Below are 14516 nucleotides of genomic sequence, written 5' to 3'. Positions count from 1 at the left end.
AGAAACTTATTAACTTTTAATGTAGAGCAGCCAAGCCTTGCTTAAATATTTAAAAGTACAATCCATCACTGAGCAGTCAGTTAGGGCTGCAGAGAGATGCTGGTCTTCTGGGAGCCTCATCACCAGGATTTAGGTATTGTGACATCTTGCAGAAGCCTGGGGACCATTCTTACACACAATAATGCTTTTCATCTACTGAACACCTACCTACTATGCACCAGACACGTGCTGCCCTTTACACACATTATGTCATTTCAGCCCTCCAATAATACTGAGAGGCAGAGGCTATTTAACATAGGAGAAAATTCATGTTGAGAGGCCAAGTGACATGCTTAAGGTCACACAGCAAGTAAGTGGCAGAGCCAGAATCTAAACTCAAGGGACACCTGGGTGGCTCAGTGATTGAGCATCTGCCTTCAGTTCAGGGCATGATCCCAGGGTCCTGGGATCGAGTCCTGCATTGGACTCCCTGCAGGGAGCCTGCTTCTCCCTCTGCCCATGTCTCTGCATCTATCTTTCTTTCTTTCTTTCTTTCTTTCTTTCTTTCTTTCTTTCTTTCATGAATAAATAAGCAAAACCTTAAACTCAAATATGTTCGATGCTAAAAACCTACACTTTTCACTTTTGCTTTGGTCATCCCTAAAAGTAAATGAAGAAGTGGACACATGAAGCAGCTATGCCAGATGTTGAACAACAAGCAGTGAAGAACTGTGATCTCTAAGAGAAGGGAACCAAATGAGATGAGTCCTAAAACCACGCCAGCTTCCAGCCTGGAGGCACTTTTTCAGGCCACAGCCTAAGGAGGAGTAAGGGAGCTAGACAAGACTAGTTTCGCTGAGTTGAAGAGGCAGATCTGAGTTTGGGGAGACAGAGATGGCTAGAATCTGCAGGGACAGGAGCAGAGAACAGGGAACTACACAGAGAAAGAATTCCAGAAACCTGCACAGGTGGCCTCCTGAGTCTATTCCTGACCACCAAGTTGTGCAAGTACAAGATGAAAGTCCATGCAACCAAGCAGAGAATAACTTCAGAGCACAAATCTCAGTGTTCACAGGGCTGTGCAGCACTTGAATCTGACCATCCAGGGTAAAGAGAGACCTCATTGAATATTTGGGAGAATAAGTAAAGCCTTTTAAGGACAACACCTTAGAAATGAGGCTTGGGATGCTTGGATGGCTCAGTCAGTAGAGATTCCAACTCTTGGTTTAGGCTCAGGTCATGATCTCAGGGTCATGAGATCGAGCCCCATGTCAGGCTCTGTGCTCAGCATGGAGTCTGCTTAGGATTCTCTCGCTCTGCCCCTCCCCTCACTCTCTCTCTCTCTCTTTCTCTCTCTCAAAAAGATCTTTTTTTTTTTAAGTGAGGCTAAAAAGTCCTCACATAAAGGCAACTCTAGTCTATCATTAAAAAGCTACAAAAAGCCCAAATTGATCAAAATGACTTTCAAGTAACTCAACTACTTGCCAAAACAATCTCAATACTCCTTAAAGGAAGACAACAAAAACCAGAAACTCAAAAACAAAACACTCAAAATGTCCAGCATGAAATCATAAGTTACCAGACACATCAAGAAACACGAAAATGTGACTCAAAACCACCAGGAGAAAAAAGAAGATGACAAGAGAAACCAACCAATAAATAGCAAGTGTGATAGAATTGGCAGGCTAGGATTTTAAAATAACTGTCATATACAGTTATGACATCAGAACTACAGAGAAAGAGACTTAGTTCTCCCACCTAAGGGAGGAGGGAAGAAATGAAAAAACTAAAAGTGGGAGGGAAAAAACTATATATAAATAAGTTCAGGGCAGCCCCGGTGGCTCAGTGGTTTAGCGCTGCCTTCAGCCCAGGGCATGATCCTGGGGTCCCGGGATTGAATCCCATGTCAGGCTCCCTGCATGGAGCCTGCTTCTCCCTCTGCCTGTGTCTGTGCCTCTCTCTCTCTCTCTCTCTCTCTCTCTCTCTCTCTCTGTCTCTCATGAATAAATAAATAAAATCTTTTAAATAAGTTCACAGCCCTAAAGTAAAATATGTACAAAATGAAGAGAAAAATGAAGCCTATTAAAAAGAAATCAGGGGAAGCAAAATGAAAATTTCTCTAGATGGGAACAGCAGCAGAAAGGACGCTGCAGAAGAAAAGTTGAGCATACATGAAGCTAGACTAGTAAAAGCTGTGCAAACTAAGGCATCTTGAGAAGACAATTTACAAGAAAAAAAAAAAGGAATGGAGCATCAGCAAGTGGGACTGTATCAGAGGTCTACCATCTGCAAAACTGGAGTTCCAAAACGGGGAGGAAAGCATAGAAGATGTACTTACAGATTGAATTTTGTCCAGTAAAATATGATTTTATGAACATTATAAATGTACACACCCACAGATCTCAAAAACCCCAAACAGTGTAAATACAAAGAAAACAACACTAGCACACATTAGAAATTGCTGAAAATAACAGTGACAGAGAAAATTTTTAAGCAAGGCAGTAAGATACCTTATATGCAGGGAACTAATATAAGAATTACCACAGATTTTGTGTCAGAAACAACACAAGCCAAAAAGAACTAAGCAACTGCAGAATGACATCTTTGCCATGCCAAAAAAATTAATAACCTAGGAACTTAGAATTCCATCTTCAGAGAAAATATCCTCCATACATGGAGGCAAAATAAAACCTTTTTCAGACAAACAAGAGCCAAAGAATGTTTTGCAACCAGAGCTGCCCTACAGGAAATGTTAACAAGGGTTCTTTCAGTTAGGGGCACCTGGGCGGCTCAGACAGTTAAGCATCTGCCTTCAGCTCAGGTCATGATCCCAGGGTCCCAGTGTCAAGCGACCTGCTCAACAGGGAGTCTGCTTCTCCTTCTCCTTCTGCCTCTCCCCCTCCCCACTCATGCTCACTCTCTATTTCTCTCCTCAAATAAATAAATAAAATCTTTAAAAACAAAAAGATTTCTTTAGGTTGAAGGAAAAGTTGGGACTTCTGGCTCCATATGTAAGAAGACTGGATGTCCATACTCCATCCCAAAGAAGAAAAAGCTGAGCAGACTGAAAAATTAACAACTTTTCTTAGACATCCTCAGATGAGGACATAAAGCAAACCACTGCCCCCAAGACTGGAGGGACAGACAGGCATTATAGGTCATCACAGCTACCCTGGGCAGAAACTCATGGGTGGACACCAGTATGGAAACCAGTGCCTGAGTAGGAAAACCTGAACTGTCTTGAATTGCTGGAAGCTCACGGTGGACAACCCTGGGAATTAAAGCTACAAGGGAACTCTGCCGTGGGAGAGCACCCGCAGTTTTGTGAGTTCTCAGTAAATAGTAGAGAAAGGTCCCCTCATGGCTCTGGCAGGGGAGGGGGAAAGGGAACATGTTGAAATTGAAAGGCCCTGGGGAACTCTGTTAGCAAAGCCTGGCCTCCCAAAAAAACAGAGCTTCGCCTGCCCCAGCAGGTACTATCAGAGCCTGGTACAGAGGAATGGAAATACCCACCTCCCTCCATTCTATCTCTAGCCATCTTGTCCCACCTGTGAGGGGAAGAAAAACTAAGAAACATATAGGAAGTTTATGGTCCAGAGGTACAGTCTCACTAACAGACTGAGCCCTAACCATATGGAATTACAGAACCTTCCCCTTGCCCCACACCTCACCACCACTTCACTAAAGGCCTATTTAGTTCCTTTTACCAAGGATATGAGGTAGGTAGGCTATCAAGAACAAAAACGTAAGGTATGTACGCAAGAAAAACAAAAGCGACAATTTAAAGAGACAGAACATGCATCAGAACAAGACATGGCAGGGATGTTGGAATTATCTGACCTGGAATTGAAAACAACCCTGAATCTATGCTAAGGGCTCTAACAGGTAGAGTAGATAGCACGCAAGAGCAGGTAAGCAGTATAAGCAGAGAGAAAAATCCCAAGAAAGGACCAAAAGAAAATGCTACAAGATGAAAAACACCGAAATGAGATGCCTCTGATGGGCTTGTCAGTTGACTGGACAGCGAAGAGGAGGGAAGATGCCAACAAATGAAACCTGAGATTTCTCCCAAATGAATGAAGAGTACCGGAAGTGGTAAATAGGTGAATAAATAGAAAAGATTTTTCAGGAAATTCTCCTGAAAAGGTCATCCTTTAAAGCCAAAAGTGTTAACAATGTACTGAAGAATCTAGAATGTGGCAAAGTTAAGGCAGGAACACAATGGGTGAGAGGAAGGGGGGCAGACGTGAAGGCATACTGCGGTCAGGCTCTTCCATGACCCGTGACGTGGTGCGATAGTATTTGCAGACAGATAATACGATGTTAAAGTCATATGTTGTAAACCAGAGAGGAACCTCCAAAATCTACATCCAAAAAATGAATAAGCCAATAGAAAAATCCCTCACGAAAGGCTTGCTGAAAGATGGTGGGTCTGGTGATATGGTCACAGATGATTGTGAGCAGCATGTGAGGTCACAATTTCATGAATTTGGGAGGGACCCACAATTTTGTGTGGGTGCTTTGTCAGATTACTGCCTAGTACCCCCCTCGTGGCCATCCAGGTCTTTAAGTACTATGGGTCCAACTGTGTGACTAGAGATGGTGTTTGGAGTAAGTGTCATTGCTCCCAAGAAATGAAGAAAAGCCACCACCTCCCTCCTCGATGTAGGACTCTTGTTAGCATGACTCAGAGAAAACAGGGTCCCATCTATCTGTTTATGAAAAGCAGCATTTTAAAATTAGCACATGGGGATGTACTTCAATTCTTTCATGTGCTAAAGTATAGTAGCTAATGAATCCAGCACTCTTGTTGGATGGGACGATGGGACGATGGCATGAGTCTACCATTTGCCTTTATAAGGGCCTTCGCAGGAGTGGTGGGATCTGTCTTCGTTCAGGTCATGATCTCAGGGTCCTGGGGTCAAGCCCCACATTAAGCCCCATGTCGGACTCCACACTCAGCGGGGAGTGTGCTTGAGTTTCTCTCCCCACACCCCATTTTCTCACACCCCATTTCCTCTTTCAAATAAGTAAATTTCAAAAAAATTCCCTTACAAGGAATTTTACTCATTATGCTTGGATTTGGGGTACATCCCAATCCATCACTACTCTGACACATGGCAATTACTCTATACAAAGTCAAATGTAATGTTAAATCCAAAACCACACAGGAAAAGAGTTCAGTTCCCAAGGAAACAGCGAAAGCTTAGTAATGTAAAACTTTACAGCATCAAATTAGCACGAACTTCCAGTAGCAACTGGAGAGGCTCCTTCCAACACTCATAAAAAGAATCACAGAAGCTTTCATATTACCAAATGGTTTTAATGGCCTTACAGATTTGGTGAATCAAAATGAAACATCTCCACCTCTCATCCCCCCCTTATTTTTTTTCTAGATCAAGGTGAAATTGATTGTCATAGCCGAGTTTTAAGAGTCCATATTCCTGAAGCCCCCGTGAGCAAGATGGTTCGCTAATCTTGGCTGTCAGCTCTCCTTTCAGTCTTGTACACAAAGCTCCACAGATGCCATAGGGAGTCAACGTCGTCAGTAGGTCTTCGAACCAACTTTGACATTCGCCACACGGTCTGCCACAGTAAAGTACACCGAGAAATTAGTAGAGTTCACCAGGGCCTGGTGTTTTTCTTACCACGCTAGATATACAGGAGCTGTTGGGGTTGGGTTTTAGAAGAGGAGTTGGAGGAGTGAAGATGTTTCTCGGCCTCGGTTTTTTCTCAACAGTGAAGACGTAGAAGGAGGAAGAGGGAAACCATGACCACATGGACAGTCGACTGGAGGACGCAGACGGCAGACCCGGTGGGAGCGGCTGTGGTGGCAGCAGCGAGCGTGGTAGCAGCCTGTAAATAGCTCTCCTGGGGCAGGAGCAGCGCCAGAAGCAGCAGCCCCAGCTGAAGCCTGATCAACACCGCTCTTCCCATGGCCCCCTGTCGCCTTGAGCTCTGTGCTCGGTCCTGAGCTCCCGGTGGCTGCAGGCGAAATGGCCAGGCCAGTAGCGGCAGGGCCTTAGATACCCTCCCCCGCCAGGAGCATCACAATGCCACCTGCATCGTGGGCGGGGGTGGGGCGGGTGGGGCCTTAGCATCAGCCAGGGAGTGTCATAATGCCAATGCCAACCCCTGCTGGTTGGCAAAGGGGCCTTTGGTGCCCCTCCCCTCCACCCTGCAGGTGCCCCCACACACACCTGTACACCACACCCTGCCTCCACAGCCTCAATTGCCTGTTACTTTGCCTTTGAAACCAAACATCTAGAACTTATTGGGAGCCCCTGAGCCTCATTACTTAGAAATATAAGATTCCCACTGTCCGTCTTCCGAAGGGCATTATTTTTCTCCGGATCCTTAACAGCAGCGCATGTTTGTTGTTGAAGGTCAGTAGTACTGAGTACCGCACGCGAGGTTTGTACCCCGAGATCATCGCTCTTGGTATTTGGTATGTTTGTAGACAGTCTGTATGCATGCCTTCCCGCAGGACAGGTTTCCTACCCAGAATGTTGGCTCAACATTTATAATGGCCAATTTTCCTGTCATTTATAATCTTTTTAAAAAAATGATTTATTTCATTTCTTTAAAAGATTGTTAAAAAGACTCCACACATTGGGGACACCTGAGTGGCTCAGTGATTGAGCATCTGCCTTTGGCTCAGGTAGTGGTCCTGAGGTCCTGGGATCGAGTTACAGGGAGCCTGCTTTTCCCTCTGCCTGTGTCTCTGCCTGTGTCTCTGCCTCTCTCTCTCTCTCTCTCTCTCTCTCTCTCATAAATAAAATCTTTTAAAAAATAAAAATTCCACATTGAACTGCGTGCATGTTTGGAGTTTTACCCTCATCGTGTTTGGCTTTTATTCTTCTGGATTTCGAGAGAGGAAAACACATCATGGTATTAGTCTTGGTTGTTTCTAGGTGATAAGAGTCTTGTATCTTCCCATTTTTCTATATTGAGTTTACCTATGGAGGTTGAACTAGTAATTTGCAGCCAGAGGGATGGGTATTGTTTTCTTTTCTTGAGGAGTGGGGTTGGTGGAACTCAAGCCAGAATAAACCAAAGTGGAAATTACTTAAAAAAAAAAAAAAAAGACTATAGACAATTGATGGTAAAAATTTTAAAAGTAATCAACAGAAGTCCATGGTTCATGAAGGGCACTTAGAGTCTGAATGGGAAATGATCCCCCCTGCAGGACTGGGGTGGGGAAAAATAATCCATACACTGGTGTTTGAAATTTGGGGTATGACTTGTAATAAGAAATTTAACAGAAGTTTGTTTGTTTTTTAACTTTTGGCTTGGAGTCTCTCAATAGCTTCTGGGAGCCTCAGTCCCTCCCAGGGAAACGGGGTGAATCTAAGAGCCTGCTTGATAGGAGTCATGGGAGGATTAAGTGAGGGAACTTGGAGAACAGGCTTAGCATGTGCCTGACTGCCCTCGTGGACAGAGCCGGGACAAGGGGAGAGACACGCAGACCATGAGAACAGAGTCAGAACCAGGCCTCCTGACCCCTCTTCCTCAGCTACCACAGTGATGAAGTGATGACGAAGGACCTACTATGTGCTGGGCCTGTCTTAGGTTCACTTCAAAGGACCAGCGAATGTGACCTCAAAGATATCTGGACTCTACTTATTTTGGCCAAAAGAGAGAGCATAGTGGGCTCCGTGCATATCAGGTTGAGTTTTACAAAACCAGCTTGTGCAGAGGCGGGAAGCAGCATCCTGTGTCCTGTGCTGCTCAGCCGGCCTTTGGCTAGGAATGAATCCTGCTCCACACTGAGTGTGAGGACAGTCCTCCAGCGGCCCCACCGCTGCTGTGAAGCCTGGCCCAGGGGCAGCCAGCCCATTCGCTCTAGCTATTTCCTCGAAGAGCAATGTGATGAAGATCAAACGAGGGGGGTTGGTCTCAGGTGGCCAAAGAAGACCTCTCGGGAGAAGCAACATTTGAGCTGAGACAATGACAGAATGTCAGGGCTGATTCTCCAGCCCAAGGTCAGGGGGTGACATTTTCAGGTGATAGGAGCACACCAGGGTGGACGCTGTGCTGCACTCAGCCACAGAACCGAGGGGGTATCGGGAGGGGTGCCGTCTAAGCAGAGAGCCCAAGTGAGGTCCGACTGGAGGCAGAAGCTGCCGAGCTGCAGCCCACTGCCCCCCACCATCTGGGGTGGTCAGACATCCTGATTTTTAGGAGAAAGGGAAATCTGATTTTTAGGGGTGAGATCTCAATTTGTAAACATTGGGCCTCCACCTCCACCCCTCCTTTCTTTCCCACCTTCCTTTCTTCTCCACTGCACAGTGTTTATTTCCAGAAATCTTCCCAAGCGTCTGCCATTTACACTTTGGAATTAGAATGTTCTCTATTTCTCTTTCCCAGAGGGAGGCTGCTGGGTGAGACTTCACTGGGGCTGGTGTCTGCCCTTCTGGAGGTGAAGCGCCATGGCAGCACTGGCTTTTGTGAGCCAATTGCAACCTCTGATATTTACTGAGCAGTCCAGGACTTCTCATGAATGACCAATTTGGTCCATCTCCGGACGCTGTGAGGTAGGTGCTACCATCTGCACTAGCCTGATGAATAAACCAAGTCTGAGAAGCTCAGAAATAAGTCTGTGGCTACGCAGCAAGTAAAGGGTGGAACAGGGACAAAGATTCTATCTCAGCCCCAAAGTCTATTTTTCCCCTATACCAGTGGATCTCAACCAAGGGGAATTCTGCTCCCCCACCCCTCAGAGGATATCTGGCAAATTCTGGAGATATTTTCAATCAGGGATGAAAATTAGGGATGACTCAGGGATGCTCTTAGCATGTAGGAAACAGAGACCAGGAATGCTGCAGAGCATCCTCTAATACATAGGACAGCCCACCCCTAAAAAAGAAGGATCTAGCCCAAATGTTAATAGAGCTGAGTCTTGAGAAACCCTGACCTACAGGTCAAGGTCTGTGAGCTTCCTGGGGTCCTGAAGGATGTGCAGCATTTGGGCAGAACAAGAATTTGGATGGAGAATTCCAGAGAGAGGCGGCTTCGAGGGAAAGAAGGCATAAGGTTAGGAACAGTGCATGTTCGAGGGACCAGTCAGTGGGGCTGCGGTGGAAAGTTCAGGTCCAGGAGCAGGAAGGGACCAGCTCAGCCGCAGGGGCGGACCTGCCCGGTGCAGGTCAGAGCTCTTTGGCTGAACCCCACTTGCTCCTTGTGGCTGAGCTTAAACGGAAAGGCACTGGCTCGCCTGACTGGGCGGTCTGAAGATGGATAGTCAGGGATGGGAGCAGAGCCTGATTCCAAAGAAAAAAAAAGAAAATGCCAACCAGACAAAAAGAAAAATATATTCATGAGTCAGCACATGCCTCAAGCTTGCAGGCATCAGACACTGTTCTAAGCATTCTATGTGTCTGATCTCATTTATCTTCACAGCCACCCTTTAGGTGGATATTATTATTTCCAGTTTGTAGATGAGGGAAATAAGGCTCAGAGACATTCAGTAACATGCCCAGGGTCACACAGCTAGTAGCGGGTGGCAGACACTAGATTTGGACTACAGTTCCTGATCATGCCCACGATGCTGAGTGGCTTCCCCAAGTAGGAAATGAGGATCCCACAGGACACAGGCATGACACCATCAGAGCTGGGCTTTAGAAACACTCCAGGGCACTGTGGGGGCAGATCTAGGGGGAGGGGGAGGACTGGGCAGGGTCCAGGCAGGAGCCAGGGAGCGCAGGACTCTGCAGGACAGTGGGGGTTTGGGAGGGACCCAAGTGTGATGCTCAGCATAGTCCCCTGGGCCCTGGGGCCCTCCTGCACTGGGGGAACAAGGGATGGGTGCAGGGCAGGGGCTTGCAGTGACTGACGACCCAGCTCCGAAGGCATCTCTGGGTTTGCTCCATTTTCCAGCTCATCCCCTCACTTTGGGCAGATGGAAACAAGCCCTATAAGTCATCCTTCTCCAGCTGCATCGAGGGAGGGAGAGGGGCCAGAGCCAGGTCACAAGAATGGCAGTGGCGGTCCTTTTCCCTGGAGGGTTTGGGGAGCAGGAGGTTGTCATTCTTTCTCATTACTGTGCACCAGGAGCTCTTAGAATCTCACATCCCCAGGGCCACTTGCCATCATGTCCCTTTCCTTCATCTTAGAAGGACTCAGCCTCACTGCCAGGCTTGGTTACCCCATCTCATCAGATCCAAAGCCTCCCCTGGCTCCCATCTGCCACCACCTCTGCCTTCACATCCCCAGGGCTGGAGTCACAGATTCCACAGACGCTCAGCTCCATCGCTGACCTGTGCCATGGACCTGCACTGCCCTGCACCCTCTGGCCCTGCCCAGCTGCTGACACCAGGGAGTGGCCCTGTTAAGGATGAGGTGCTACTCTGTGAGCCTGCCTTCCTTCCTTCCTTCCTTCCTTCCTTCCTTCCTCCAGCAAACACTGAGCGAGCCCCACATGGCGCTGCTCCCTGAGGAACACATGAACAGAGCTGAGTCTTGAGACAGGGGACAGACCAAGGCAGTCTCATGGGGCTCGTGGTCCAGCTGCACCCACAAAGGGCGTGGTGAGCCTGTCAGGGCCCCCCTTCCCTCCTGAACCTGCTCCTTCTCTGGTCCCCATTTTGATGATGGCTCCACCACCCACCACCCACCCAGACCTCCCAGATCCGAAACCTGGGGTCACCTTCAGTCCTCCCCTGCTTTGGAATCAATCGTGAAGCCCTGTTAAGCATGAAGCCTGAGTTCCCCTCAAGACCACCTTCCCCTCTGCCCTGCCTGTGTCCCCCACCATCTCCTGGTGAGCTGGGCCTGGCTCCTCCCGGACTCCTGGCCCCAGCCTCTCCCTCTCAGGGCCCAGAGGACTCATCCTAATTCAAATCTGACCATATGGGTAGGGCCCTTTACCAGACACCAGTGTGCTAGGATAATTCACAAGCCCCCCTCTCTGGCACAGGGGTCACTACCTTCCGGCTTCCACTCTCTCCCCCAAACCCAGCTCTTGGCCTCTGTCCTGTGAGAGGAACCACTTTCTCCATTGAACCCCTGAGGTTCCTGAGCAAATCAGGCCCTTGGCCTGGTGCATCTCCTCCTCCTCTTCCTGCTAACCTCCTAGTGTCTCCGTCAACACTCAGCTCAGCCATCAACCCCACTGGGACACCCTTGTGGGTGCCCAGGTGGGTTGGACCCCCATAGAGCACTCACACGCTGGCCCAGTACTCAGCTCTGACACTGTGCAGCAGGCAGCCTCCCACCAGGCAGTGACCTGGGGACCAGGGTGGCCCCTTCCCGCCTCTCAGGGGCTGATGATCCCTACACAGGACAACAGGCAAGTCTGTGGGGTTGTTCGATGGTAAAGTGAGGGAGGGTGTGGGGCAGGAGACTCCCAGTTCTGCAGGGGTCACCCTGTCATTTCTGCACGTGGGCGGCTCATCTATCCCTCCCAGCAAACCCACGCTGTCCCCACTTTGCAGATGAGGACACTGAGGCTGGGGAGGGCAAGGGATGTGCCCAAGTCACACAGCAGGAGGATGAGGATGCAGGGCTCCATCTCACACCTCCTGGCTGCAGAGTCGGCACCTGGTTCAGCCCAGCCCTGAGCTCCTGAAGAGCCGGCGACTCCCCTCTAGGCTGTTTGCCCCCTGAGAGCAGCAGCTCTGCTTCATTCACTCTGTGTTCCTGTCCTGCTGCTTCCCGCGCTCCAGACCCAGGACCCCCTGCAACAGCTGCTTGCTTACCATCAGGAAGCAGCCTGGCTCAAATATAACCTACAAGAGCAAATGAGAGCTCAGGGGCTGTGACATATAGCAGTGCCACGATTGAAGCGGGTGAGCCCCGGGGTCCCCGAGGAAGTCACCATTTTGTCAGAAACAATGAGTCTGTGTCTGCCAGTTAATCCCAACACTGCATGGGTCATGGCAGGGGAGGTGGCAGCGTTTTGATGGGGCAGCAAGTCTGGTTTCCTGGGCAGATATCTCCCAGGAGGCAAGGGGGACTCATTGGACAGCCTGTGATCAAAATGCCGCTACAGGACACCATCTCGATTTGCTCAAATCCATGGGATCTGTGCTTTGGCTCCCTGAGTGAGCCAGGCCGTCAGGGAGGAAGAGTGTTGGTCCAATAACCATTTTTCCTCGCCAACTCCTGGGCTGGTACAGGCTGGCTGGCTGACCCAGAACCATCTAGCACCCCAAGAGCCATAGGACAGAGGCCATAAAGGGAGGGCGAGGAAGAGGAGGGCAGCACCAACTGCTGGTTATGGGTCAGTCGCTCAAATGCTACGTGACGGTGGGAAACGCCTTTGCCTCTGTGAACCTCACTTTCCTCGTGTGCACAATTGGATAACAGCCTCTACCTCTCAAGTTGTTAAGAAGCTTAGTGAGATGACCCCTGAATCCCTTTGTGTGGCACCTGCTGGGCAGTGAGCACCCAGTAAACACTGACTTTTATTATGTGGCCGATGTTGGCATGGTCCACGTCTAAATGCTTTTGATGATTCCTCTGGTCCCTGAATTCCCTGATTCTACCGACTCCAGGAGTTTCAGGACTCATTATCAGAGATGGAGAAAACTCCATCAGTGTGGGTATGGCACCCTCAGGATCGAAGCTGTCTAAACTTGCAGGCTGGTTTCACTAGCTTGGGGCATCCCAGAGCTAATGTTTATAAGCAAAGAGCCAAATTAAAGCAAGAAAGAATCATATCAATGTCGAGGCTGAGAAAGTTCACAGGAGCAGGAAGGAGGCCCTGGAGAAGGAGGCAAGGAAAGCAAGATGAAAGGGATCCACCTTCTTCTCCCTCCCACTACCAACCCCAACCTCGAGTCCCAGAAACACTATGCAGAGCCCACCTTGTACCCCTCAATGTATGTTCATCTTCTTTGATAATAGAACCTCAAACGTCAGGGATCCCTGGGTGGCACAGCGGTTTGGCGCCTGCCTTTGGCCCAGGGCGCGATCCTGGAGACCCGGGATCGAATCCCACATCGGGCTCCCGGTGCATGGAGCCTGCTTCTCCCTCTGCCTGTGTCTCTGCCTCTCTCTCTCTCTCTGTGACTATCATGAATAAATAAATAAAATCTTAAAAAAAAAAAAAAAGAGAACCTCAAACGTCAGCTGGCTACACGGCTTCAAACAACAAAAAACTACATTTCCCAGCTTTCCCTGCAGCAAGGTAAGGTCATGTGACCATGTTCTGCCAATGGCCTGTGAGCAGAAGTCATTGGCACGCATGCTTGTTTGTGTGCCCGTGTGCATGTGCACATGAAACTTCCAGGTTATATCCTTGAAGTTATGTCCTGTCCTTCCCCATTTCCACTGGCTGAAATGTGGACCCGGAGGTGAGGCATATCTCATCAATGGATGGGATTAACACCTTTGAAAGGGCAAAGCAACAAAATGCAAGGATCTTGGTCCCCAGCATGGTGGAGCCATCACATGAGCCCCTGATAGTTCACTCCAGGAGTTTATAAGAAAGAATACACTTTTTTTAAGACTTTATTTATTTATTCATGAGAGACACAGAGAGAGAGGCAGAGACACAGGCAGAAGGAAAAGCAGGCTCCCTGCAGGGAAGCTGATGAGGGATTTAATCCCAGGACCCCAGGATCACCACCTGACCCAAAGGCAGGTGCTCAACCACTGAGCCACCCAGGTGCCCCAAGAATACACTTCTTTCTTAACTACTGATGCATTGAGCTTTATAAACCATATCATAACATGTTGATCGTGGCACTGGGCAGCCTTGCACCGTGGCTGAGTTCTCTCAGGAAAACCTATGCCAAGGTCCGGGGTCTCAGTGTCCTCCCCCTGCAACATAAACTACCCCAAAACGTCGTGATTTAACAACAGTCTTTGATCTAGTTGACAGTTCTGAGAGTCAGCGAATCTCTAGGCTCGGCGGGGCAGTTGTCTCCTGCGGGCTGGCCGGGTCTGGCCGGCTGCACGAGGGGACAGCAGGGCACCACGGCTCCTCATCCTCAGTGGATTAGTCCCGGCTCGCTCAGACTGGAGACAGGGTTCTGACCACGTGAACAGGCACAAGGGCACATGGGCACTGACCTCATGGTTTCCTATTGGCTGTAGCAAGTCTAGGGGTGGGGAAGAGAGACCCCACTCCCCTCAGGGTGGCCTCCTTGCAGTCATCCAGTCCCCTTGCCACTACCATCCTGACTTTTCCAGTGTTCTATCTTTCCTGCTTGTCTCTGAGCTCCATGAAGACAGAATTATTGTTTTCTTCACCTCGGTCTCACCAGTATCTCACCCAGAGCCAGACTTACAATGGGTGCTCGGTATAGACTTGCAAGTGAATGAATGCATGAAGGAATGCATGAATAAATGCATGAATGAACACATGCATGAATGAATGAATGAACCATCGAAACAGGAATGAAACAGGGGCTGCCTCTTACCCGTGCCTCCCCCACTGTGGACACAGACAATGGGCTGTGTGGACTAATGCTCAGGAACTTCCCTTCATGCATTTGTTCTTCCCCTCTCCTGCAAAGTTTGCGGGGTCCTCTGCCTAAGCTGGAGCTCTGGCCACTTCCTGTCTCTGTGCCCTTGGGCAAGGTGCTCCC

The 14516-nt window shown here is 48.9% G+C and overlaps 1 long non-coding RNA gene across 1 annotated transcript; it reads left to right on the top strand.

Annotated features, from left to right (window-relative positions):
- Window positions 1-5278: 5278 nt before the first annotated feature.
- LOC112660348 (uncharacterized) lies at window positions 5279-13026 on the top strand. The gene is made up of 3 exons (XR_003136864.3): window positions 5279-6365; window positions 8350-8516; window positions 10195-13026. It is a non-coding gene; the product is annotated as an uncharacterized LOC112660348 (long non-coding RNA).
- The last annotated feature ends 1490 nt before the right edge of the window (window positions 13027-14516 follow it).

Source organism: Canis lupus, chromosome 2, assembly GCF_003254725.2.
Source record: "Canis lupus dingo isolate Sandy chromosome 2, ASM325472v2, whole genome shotgun sequence".
In the NCBI taxonomy this organism is placed as follows: domain Eukaryota; kingdom Metazoa; phylum Chordata; class Mammalia; order Carnivora; family Canidae; genus Canis; species Canis lupus.
This window is presented reverse-complemented; position numbering and strand designations above follow the sequence as displayed.